The sequence below is a fragment of the Nyctibius grandis genome, chromosome W (genome assembly GCF_013368605.1).
Source record: "Nyctibius grandis isolate bNycGra1 chromosome W, bNycGra1.pri, whole genome shotgun sequence".
NCBI lineage: Eukaryota > Metazoa > Chordata > Aves > Nyctibiiformes > Nyctibiidae > Nyctibius > Nyctibius grandis.
This window is the reverse complement of record NC_090694.1, coordinates 15,762,171-15,773,638: the sequence shown is the minus strand read 5'-3', so window position 1 is coordinate 15,773,638 and position 11,468 is coordinate 15,762,171. Positions and strand designations below refer to the sequence as shown.

Here is an 11,468-nt window from a genome sequence, read left to right as displayed (position 1 = left end):
CGCAGCAGGGTGGTGCAGCCTGGGGTTGGGGTGCTATGCTGGGTTGTGGCAGAGCTGCAGGGATCAGCACACCAAGAACCGATCCAAATCCCTGGGACAGGGGAGAGATGGGCCAACTTCGACGTGGGAACAGGTCGCTCTGAGGCTGGCCCCATCCAGGATGGAGGTTCCCCCTCTCCGTGCTCTGCTCTGGGGTTTGAGCATCGTTGTTGTGCAGAAATGTTTGCCCTAATGCCTAAAAGGAGTTTCCACATTGCAGCTTGAGCTCTTGCTCTTCTCCCCTTCTCCTGGCCACATCTCCCCACTCTGCCAGTGAGGAGACCATGTCCCAGACCTCGAAGGGTCACAATAAACGACCTCCATTGCTCTCCCCTTGTCCCCAGCACAGTGCTCCCATAGCAGCAGGCAGGCAGGTCAGGCAGGTGCCACTTGCCCTTGGTAAATCCTGCCTGGCTCCTCCCAGCCACCACTATGTCCTCCCTGGGCCTGGACCACCACATGCCCAGGTCGTGCCCCATCTCTTTCCTGGGGATTGTGTGTGTCACGGTTTAAAACTGGGCCGGCTATTAAACCTGTGGCAGACGCTCTCTGTTAACCCTCCCCCACCCCCAGAGGGAAAGGGAAAAGGGAAAGAGACTTCCATGTTGGAAAGTTAAAACAGTTTTAATAAACTATAATAATGAAAAAGAGTATAATAATAATAATAGAAATAATCAAATATATACAAATATATACAAATATATATACAAAACCAAGATCGAGCTCCCCTGAAGTCAGCCACGTCACCACCGGCACTGCAGGGCAGGCTCCGGGAAGGCCCAGGCTGGGCCTAGCGACGGTCGAGAGCTGGATTCAGGAATGCACGGATCGGGATCGGGAGCAGCAGGAAAACAGACAGAGTCCTCTTCGGACACCGGCCATAGCAGAAAGAGAGCGAGACCCTCGTGATCCCCCCGCTTTCTACCAAGAATGACGTGTATGGGATGGAATACCTTCGTTGGTCAATTTTGGGTCACCTGCCCTGTCCGCTCCTCCCTACAGGTGCGACCCCCCTTCGGCTCTTCACTCGTAAGCAGTGAGGAATTTAGCAATGACCTTGGTTTCTCTCAAGAATAAGTACAGCAAGAGCCTTTCTGCATAACATCCCTACCGGTGCCTCAGCGATAACTACAAACTTCGAGCGTTATCAGTCCTGGAAGCAGACACTGTCTGCAAAACATGTAGTTAGTTTCAGAAAGTGCAGTTACTTGGAAGAGACTTAGCTGAAAGTAAAAATCACTGAAAGGAAAATTGGCCTGGTTTAGGCCAAACCAGGACATGTGGAAGCTGCTCAACCTTTATCTTTCCAAACCTCCTTCTTGACCTCTTTGAAGTTGGCCATGATTTTTGCCTTTCTCCAGTCATGAAGTACTTCTGCTCTTGTAGAGATGATGGAGAGGTGTCTTTCAATGCTGTGCTCCACCAGCACCCCTGCACACCTCCAGTCCTGTCCCAGGAACTGGCTGTGTCCAGCTGTGTCCAGCTGATCCCCAGCTCAGTGCCCCTCTCCGAAACGTGCCTTTCTCTAGATGTGGTTCAGTAGAGGCCTCTGAGATGCTGATGGGCTGGAGGTCGGGACTGAGGAAGAGATGCTGTGAGCTCTGGGGTTGTGGTCTGGGGAAGGGAAGGCAAAATGGGTGTCATTGCTCTCTGCAACTCTCTGGTGGGTGTTTGGAGCGATGCCAGAGCCGGGGTCTTCTAGGAGGGTACAAGGGAGAGGACAAGAGGCAGCGGCACAAGCTACGTCATGGGGGAATTCCCATTCCCAGAGGCTGAGAGGGGAAATCTGCACCCACGGAGACCTTCAGCCCTCCATGGGGCTGGTCCCAGGGCAATGTGCTTCTGTGTCCAGGCTGGCCCTGCTCTCATCCAGCTCTCCCCTGGCCCAGGGATTTGGGTCCATCCTTGCTCTGCCAGTGCCCTGACCTCAGTCTGTGCTGCCCTGTCCCTGCTGCGTGCCCAGGGGGACTGTGAGCACTTTTGGGATGTGGGAGGGGATGGACTGGAGGTGCTGGGACTAATGAGAGGGTGCTTGTCCCTCTAGCCATGCCTCACTGGTCCCATCTGCTACAGCTCAGAGCAAACTTCTGCTTCTGCAGATGCCGGCCACACTTCTCCTTTGCACCCCTGAGAGACGGTGCAATCACCAGGGAGCAGGGCCATCCCCAAAAGGCATCCCAAAGGCAGGGTGGGAGCCAGCAGGGCTTAGGGCTTGCCTAGCATTTGCCCACATGGCCCAGAGCATGGTTTATGCTGACCTGAGGTTTGCAAAGGTGATGGGGGGCCGGAGCACAGCCAGACAGGTGCTGGAGGCAGGTGAGAGCCCACGGGAATGCCCCTGATGCCCCCACCATGCCCAGCCCCATGGACTCAACCACTCTCCCCTGCCTTCCTCCAACAGCCCTCCGCATGGACGAGGCAGAGAACCCCTACAAGAATGTGCAGCCAGTGCCAGTGGGTCAGGATGGGGCTGGGGCCCAGCCTAGCCCAGGTGAGTGCCCGGCTGAAGCCTAGGGGACCCAGGGAGGTACTGGTGTGGGTAGTGGGTGGTGTTTCAGGGTGCTCTTGCTCCCATCCTTGAAGAGAGGAAGTGCCCACTGGTCTCGGTGGTGGTGCATCCCTGTGGGGCTGCTGGCAACCTGCCTGCTGCTGCTGGTGGCTACCGTGGCCCTGGGGGCTTGCTGTGAGTCAGGGGAGTGGGCACTGTCAGGGCTGGGGGTGGCTGGGCAGCACAGAGAGAGGGAGGCAGCTGGGCTAGGGTGGGTGTCGCAGGTGAATAAGTGGGTGAATAGAGGGATGCCCACGCACATTGCTTGGGGCTAGGTCCCTCTGCCCCACGCTGTCCTGTATCCCTCGCATGTCATGGGTGCCTCCCTTGCCTCCTTTCACCCATCTTCCCCACCTTGTTCTCCCTTTCTGCTCCTTTCCCTTCCCTTCCCTTCCCTTCCCTTCCCTTCCCTTCCCTTCCCTTCCCTTCCCTTCCCTTCCCTTCCCTTCCCTTCCCTTCCCTTCCCTGCCTTGCCCAGCCTCCTATTGCTGCACTCTCTGTCTCTGACCTGCTCTGTCTGCTCCTACACCCTGTTCTGCCTTGCCCTGCTCTCCCCTGCCAGATCCTACCCATACACTTCCTTGACGTGTCTTTTCCATCTTTTTCCATCCAGCATGGACATCTCCCTGCCTTGCCCTGCCCTGCCTGACCCAGCCATGCCCACACTACCCCCTGAGCAGGGTCAGTCCTGTGTCCCCTTGCTCAGGCTGTCCCATCCCCATGCCCCAGTTCACCAAGACTGTCCCCAGAGTGGCAGGTAACCCACAGACTGTGGGACACCTCCCGCGAGCATGTGGCCAAGTGGGACCGCCTCTCGCAGGAGGTGAGTGCACAGAAGCAGAGCCTGGAGCAGATGTGGCTGGAGCTGGCATGGGCCAGAGTGGAGCTACAGCGAGCATGGTGGAAGGGCAACAGCAGTCGGCTGGAGCTGGGGAGCCGGGACACGGAGCTGGCACGGGTCATAAGTGTCTTGGGGAAGATGGAGAAGGAGATGCAGGAGGTGTAGGGGAAGCTCAACAACAGCGAGAGCACTGTGGCCATCCTGTGCTCCTGCACGGCTATAGGTAGGGCAATGGTGGACCAGGGATGGAGTGCCTCGGGGGACCCCAAGACCCCTCAGCAGATGCAGTGCCGAGGCATGGGCACTGGCTTTTTGGCCACATGGTGGGGACAGGGTGGTCCAAAGGCTGAAGCTACACCTGGAGCAGAGACTGAACCTGTGATGTCTGCTGGGGAGATGTGGGGGCTGTTCCCGGTCCAGGCTGGCCCCCCCCCGGGCATCTGTGGCTGAGCAAGCACCTGAGCTGTGCCCCTGCCCCCAGACTGCTGCCCCTCAGGCTGGCTGCTGTACAGGGGCAAATGCCTCTTCATCTCATCGGAGAAGAAGACATGGGAGGACAGCAGAGACGAGTGCAAGAAGAAATATTTCCAGCTCCTGGTCACCAAGTCCTGGAGTCACTGGACTGTGCTGGTAGGGTGCTGGGGGAGCCAAGGGCAGGAGCTGGTGCATCCAGCCCTGGGCTCCCCAGGTGGGCCAGCACCACTCTGGGGGCCCCTACCCTGCCAAAACATCGGAGGGTGCAAGGCCAATCACTGGAGTACATGGCTGGTGGTAGATGTGGGGTGGAGAGGCTCTGGCACCCCTGGATGCTGCCCAGTCTGGAACAGGGCACCAGGGCTGCTCAGCTGTCCTGCCCCATGGAGCTCTGGCCCCAGGGGCTCCTTGGGGAGATGGCCACCCCCTGCAGACACCACAGTCCGTAGACACTGTGGAAAAGCCATGAAAAGGCCCTTTTTCCCCTTCCCCAGACCTTCCTGAAGAATGCAGACATCCCGTACTGGATTGGGCTGCAGAAGAGCAGCTTCCCCTGGTATGACTATGGCTGGCTGGAGGAAGGGGACCTGGATGTTAAGGGGATCCCGGATGCCTGGTTCTGGATGGATGGTTCCCTTTACGAAAGGTACCTGGTGGCACAGCCTCTTGCCAAAGCCCCCTCTCCTCCAGCACGACTTTAGGAAGCGCTTCAAATCCCAATGGTACCCAGTCCTGGGCACAAGCACTGGGCAACAAAGAGCATCAAAGCAGCTGAGGCCGAGGGAAGGCAGGTGCAGTGGTGTGAAGAGATGCTCAAAGGCACCCACGTGCCTCCCAGGTCCCTCCTTGAGGGGGAATCAAGCCTTCCCACCCACAGAGGGTCCTGGGCTCCTCCCCGCCATGTGCATCCCCTCCCTGGCTCGCCATCACTTCCTCTTGCGGTGTCTGAGCGCAATGGAGAGGAACAGACCTGCCTGGCCTGGGTGCTGGGTACCCAGCCCCTGCTCGCTGCCCACCCCTCCATCCTCAGCCCCATGGCCCAGGGCAGTGCTGCAGCTGCCAGATGGGCAGCTCCTCCAGCCATCCATGAGCCCTCGGGGAAGACCAGGCTCTCCTCACCACCAGGCACTGCAGGGATGAAATATCCCCCAGCTGCCAGGCTGAGATTCAAGCAGGAGGGAGGCTAAAGGGAGTCACAAGTAGTGCAAACCTCAGGCAGAAGGGTTTCTCAGCCTGCCCGAGGGAGGGCAGGGATACATCAGCTGAGGCTTCAGCCTGTGAAATCAGTAGGGGAAGACGGGGGGAATCCCTCCTTTGACTCCCTCCCCAGTGAGCGTGCAAGAGGGAACCTGTTCGCTGCCCCAGCTGCCTGTCGCCCTCCACAGGGGATGGTGGATAGGGCGGTGGCAGCCCCTGATGTGCCATTTCCCCATCCAGGCTGTGGCAGTCAAAGTTGAACAGGTCCTGTGCCATAATAAGCCGCGGGAACATCAAACCCACCCAGTGCACTGGTCCTGATGACCTGCATCTCTGGATCTGTGAGAAGGCAGCAGGGCCAAGCTCCCCTTTCATATGACAATGGCCGCTGGCCCTGGCACTGCTGTGGTGAGTGTGCCCATGCCAAGCTCTGCTGTGTCCTGGGGTGCGTGGGGCCCATGGGATGTGCATGGAGGAAAGCAGGGAGCCTGAGCCTCTGCGTGGGGCATGTTGACCCCAGCTTGGCAGGAAAGGGAGAGGGACGCAGGCACATCCCCATGTTGGATGGAGTCTGCCTCCATCCCTTCACTGCCACGGCAGCCCCTGGTCTGAGGTAGCTCAAGAGACACCCCCCCCTCTGCCCAAGCTGTGGGGCAGCAAAGGAGCAAGATGGGGGAAACCCCTTTGCAAACTGCCTTCCCAGTCTCACTGCATGCAGGGGAGGCTGGGCAGCACTTTACCCTCACCCTCTGCCTTCCCTTGCAGCGCCCTCGCCCCATGCCGCCTCTGCTTCAGCCTTGTTGCAGCCCTGCCTGGGATGTCCCATCCACGCGAGCAACCCTCTTCCCTCTTGCAGACCCCTGCCCAGGTGCCACCCGGGTCCTTCCCGCCTGCTCCCCTGGCCACAGTGATGCTCGGGCATCACGAAGGCTGAGGGAGGTGGTGGTGGTGACTCATTTCCCCCCCAGCCAACACTCTTCAGCAGAGTGTTATGGGCTCCACAGCTCAGTCCCAGACCTGCACAGGGTACACTGGGTCTTCCTGAGCACAGGGGCTGGCGCACCACGGGGAGCCTGGACCCGGCTGCAGAGTGGAGCAAGCCCTGATGCTTGGCGCTGCAGCCGTGCAACAGCCCCAGCATGGAACGAGCTGTGCTGCAGGTATGCAAGGACATGGGAGCAGAGGATGGCACAGCCCCACACCCGGCCATGTTCCCTCCCCACGGCAGGGACTTTCTGCCTGGCCCCATCCCGGAAGCAGCTTGCCCCTGGCTTTCAGGCAACCCAGCAAGCAACAGCCTTGGCAAAGGAGAGAAGCTGCACCTGAACTGGCTGGCGCCTGTGAAACGTGGAATCAAACTCTACAACTCATTAAAGTGTTATAAAGCAGGTATGTTTATTACAGCGCTGGGTGCAAGGGGGATCTCTCCTCCAAACTTGCACACCGGACCACAAAGTAAGCATCCATTTATTACACAAAATATGCATATTCATTAATATGGGCTGGGTTATTACAATTAGTTCTGGGAATAGGTGTGACTATGGTAATTATTTCCAGGAACTCATTATCATAAGTCTCCTCCTTCTGGTGCTTGCGCACTGTTATCTGGTGGTCGTCTATGGGGGTCTTCAGGATGAAGGCTTGTAGTCTTCTTCACGGTGTACTCTCCACCTTTGTCCTAGAATGCTGAGTTGGCTGAGCTTCTAAACAGCAAGACCAGTTCTAACCCGTTCGTATACCAGCAGTTCCTCTTATCTATACATTTTAGCTTGTTAGCAGGACTTCAGGCCTGTTGTTATGTCCCCTTGCCTGCCTTCTCATCCCAAGATGTTTTTAACTCTTGGCCTGTTTTCCTGTATCATTCCCCCCTTTTCTTTCTCCTTTGCAAATTCTTTTGCTAGATGGCGCCATTCCCTTTAAGGGTATTGGCAAAATATTTGTCACTCTTCACATTCTGTCTTAGTTTATGTTTCTTCCACTCCTCATAAGAGTTCTCAGTTCATTTACACATCCACATAAAACATTGCAACATGCAACAAATTAATAATCCTAATACAATGATCATGATAACTATAATAAAAAGCTGCTTAAGCCATTTAAAATTAGCCAAGAAGTAAGCATCTCCCAGATTTTTGATTAGAATAAAAACAAATACACAGAATAAACAACAAAAACACTGGGTTACGTGACCCGATTGATTTTCACCTTCAAGGGTTCTTCAGAAGTAATTTTCCAGAGTCCTTTTGGGGCCTTTTTCACTCGAGAATAGTGAATCCACACAGGTTCTTCCTTGACCTTGATTGCAGTAAAGGTTGTTAGCAGCACCTGAAAAGGCCCTTCCCACTTCGGCTCCAGTGGAGAATCTGAAAGAGATCTGATATATACATAATCCCCTGGCTCAACATTATGTACAGGTCCATCAAGACCTCGGGCTCTAGTTCCCAAAACTAGCTTTTCTATTTCCCTTAGTTGTTTTTGCAAGCTTATTACATAATCAGTCAATATCTCACTTCTGATTTGGGTTGATATTCCCGCTTGTACAATGTAGGGTCTTCCATACATTATTTCAAAAGAGCTTAGTCCTTCCTTGGTTCTGGGCTTAGTTCTAATTCGTAGGAGTGCCAAGGGTAACGATTGGGGCCAAGACAAACCGTCTTCTTGTTCCAGTTTTACAATTTGCAACTTAATTAGGTGGTTCATTTTGTTCTACTTGACCACTTGATTGTGGGTGGTATGGGTGTGTTGTTGCCAATCTATCCCCAAAAGGTCACTAACTTGTTGGACGACTTTCGCACCAAAGTGTGGCCCCCAATCTGATGAGATTACCGTGGGAACCCCAAATCTCGGTATTATTTCTTGTACTAGTGCCTTGGTTACCTCCTTAGCTTTGTTGGTTTGGCAAGGGAATGCTTCTGGCCATCCTGAAAAGGTATCCGTCAAGACTAAAAAGTATCGAAACCCCTCTTTTCTGGGAAGTTCTGAAAAATCTATTTGCCACTGTTGCCCAGGATAATTACCTTTCCCTATCTGTCCAGGCTTGGGTTTAGGTCCTGTCTTGGTATTGTTTTGCAAACAAACCTCACACTGCTTTGTTACCTGTTTAATAGTGGTGTACAAGTTTCGGGCGACTATCAGCCGGCTCAAATACCGATATAGGGCCTCCGTTCCCCAATGGGATTTTCTATGCTCTGCCATGACTACAGCCCATAACAATACAAATGGTATTATTATTTTACCTTGTGGAGTTTTTATCCATTTACCTTTCTCTATTTTTCCCCCTTAGGTGTTCTACTAATTTCTGATCTTCCTTAGAATACCTGGGTTCACAATCAATTTGTATTTTACCATCTGGGACTAAAGACTGCACTTCTGGATTATTTTCTTCAGCTGCTCTTTTGGCCTCCTGGTCTGCCATAGCATTGCCCGGTTCTTGAGCGGTGTTTCCTTTCTGATGAGCTTTACAATGCATAATAGCTACCTTTTCGGGCAGCTGCACTGCTTCTAGGAGTTTAAGGATTTCTTCAGCCTGTTTTATATGTTTACCTTGGGTAGACAAGAGTCCTCTCTCTTTCCATACAGCCCCATGAGCATGGACTACCCCAAAAGCATATTTAGAATCAGTCCAGATATTAATTCTCTTGCCTTTGGCCAGCTCCAGTGCTTGGGTTAGAGCTATTATTTCTGCCTTTTGTGCCGAGGTATTTGGGGCAAAGGCTTTGGACTCTATTACCTGGTCTGCAGTAGTTACCGCATATCCTGCTTTGCGGATGCCTTGTCAGACAAAACTGCTTCCATCCGTATACCAGGAGTCTTCAGCATCTTCCAGCGGCTCTTCCTTTAAGTCGGGTCGACTGGAGTAAACTGCTTCAATAGTCTCCAGGCAGTCATGTGACACTGGTTCTCCCGTGATTCTGCTGAGAAAAGATGCTGGATTGACAATGTTAGTAACTACTATTTCCACATCATCCTGCTCTACCAGAACAGCTTGATATTTAAGAAATCTTTGTAGGGAAAGCCAGTGCCCTCCTTTTACCTCCAATACCGCTGATACAGTGTGAGATACCAATACTGTAATTTTCTGGCCTAGTGTGAACTTATGTGCCTCTTAAATATTCATCACCACCGCTGCTACCACTCTCAGGCAGCTAGGCCAACCTTTACTTACTTCATCAAGTTGTTTGGAGAAGTACGCCACTGCTCTCCGGTATGGTCCCAGATTTTGGGCCAGAATTCCTAGGGCTATTCCCTGCTTCTCATGAGAGAACAACCAGAAGGGCTTAGTGGTATCTGGCAGCCCTAAGGCAGGGGTGTCCATCAGTGCTTTCTTTAACTGATGAAATACCCTTTCTACTTCTCCATTCCAGACAAGGTCCTTTTGATAAAATTTCAATAGTTCATAAAGCAGTTTTACCAGGAGTCCGTAGTTATATATCCATAGACGACACCATCCCGTCATTCCTAGGAACGTGCGGAGCTCTAGCCGTCTGTGGTCGAGGGGTCTGACAGAGAGCCTCCTTCCTCATTGTTCCCAGGGTCCGTTGACCTGCAGTTATCTCATATCCGAGGTAAGTCACTTGTTCTTGGGCTACTTGGGCTTTCTGTGGAGAGACTCGATAACCATTAAGTCCAAGGAAATTCAGCAAACTGATTGTCCATACTATACACAGTTCTTTTGTCTCGGTGGCTATTAATAGATCATCTACATACTGTAATATTACTCCTGCTCCATGTGGCCGTTCCCATTGTTCTAAGTCTTTGGCTAATTGATTCCCCAAAAGAGTGGGGCTGTTCTTGAACCCTTGTGGCAACACAGTCCATGTTAGCTGTGCTTTTCTTCCAGAGTCTGGGTTTTCCCATTCGAATGCAAACAATGACTGGCTTTCTGGGCTCAAAGGTATGCAAAAAAAGGCGTCTGTCTTTCAAGTCCAGTACGGTAAACCAAGCCAATTCAGGTACTAATTTGGTTAATAATGTGTATGGGTTTGCCACGACAGGGTGTAGATTCTCAACTGTTTTATCAGAAACTGAAAATGCCTGGTCACACCTATAGGATCACTTCGGTAGCCTTTTGCTACATTTTTCCACGCTTCGAGATCAAAAGAAGAGAAGGGGACTTTTATTAAAATAGGAGCTCCATCTGGCCCCACTGCTTCTCTTAAAGGGGCTTGCAATATTATTCGTTCCCTTCTCCTTCGAGTTCGGGAGGATATCGGGCTATCCGGGAGAGTGTCTAAGTCAGAACTTTCATTCCCCCCCGCTGGGCCTCAACCGGAGGTTTGTAATGCTCCTGTAAATCTTCCACCCCTGGACTCTTTGATTTCCCTAACTTCGTACACCTTTGCCCTATGCTGTAAGCAGAACAGCACCTCTTCAACTTTCCTTTTCCTTCCCTCTTACTGTCCTTCTCTAGAACCAACACCAAGGGATCTTGTGGGGCCGTTAATCCACTACTTCTTTGGTATTCAGGATTATTTCGGAGAGTAAAAAACATATCTGCATATGTGACTTCATCCCACTTTCCTTCTTAAAAATAACATTAGTTGTAATAAGGTATTGTAGTTCAGTGTTCCATTAAAAGGTCACTTCTCTCCCTCTTCCAGTTTCTATAGGGGCCACCACTGACTGCAATATTTTATCAAAGTTTTTCTATTTATGCTCCCACCTGGAGGGCCTCCTATCTCCTTCCAATGAGTTAAAATACAGCCCAGAGGGCTCTTCTTTAATATTCCTCCACTCTGCTTATTTCCCATCGTAACTGTTAGCTATGCTTCCCTTTTCACTGACCGAGAGACACGCACTGGTTAAATTGACAACAGTAATACCGTACCCAAGATAAGAGATGCAGAGGAGTGCTTTTCCCACAGCGAATACACATAAAGTCGAGGCAGTCTTTTAGATAAAATTCCTGCCTTCCAGTTTGGGTAATGATATACTTATTACACTTTGAGCAATTAACACGAACAAACAGGCAACAGCGGTGACAAAATGGGCAGGCGCTTGTGCGTACTCCACGCTAAGGGGTTAAGATATAATTTTGTTTTGCATCCCTTTCCATACAAATTTCATCGATTTTTCAAACTGTCCAAATTCCTTGCTTGTGTGTCATTCGCTTCGTTCGTCTCCGGCCGCTCTCCTCGCGGAGAACACGGAACCGCAGATCAGAACTCCACACTCGCTCCGCAGCTGCGCTGCGTCTCACTCATACAGCACAGACACTCAGTTACATAAAAGGGCCCATCGCATTTCTCACTCACACCACAAAATATGCCAATTAAAACAATAGTCTCTCGTAAATCGTAAGCCGTTTGCCACAGGTCAACGCCAGACAATATATCTTAAATCATAATACACGGTACCAGGTTCTTACAG

General features: G+C 52.2%; 1 pseudogene; it reads left to right on the top strand.

Moving 5' to 3' along the window:
* The first annotated feature begins 2,270 nt into the window (after nt 1-2,270).
* Nucleotides 2,271-5,478, top strand: LOC137675697 (C-type lectin domain family 12 member B-like; annotated as a pseudogene).
* The last annotated feature ends 5,990 nt before the right edge of the window (nt 5,479-11,468 follow it).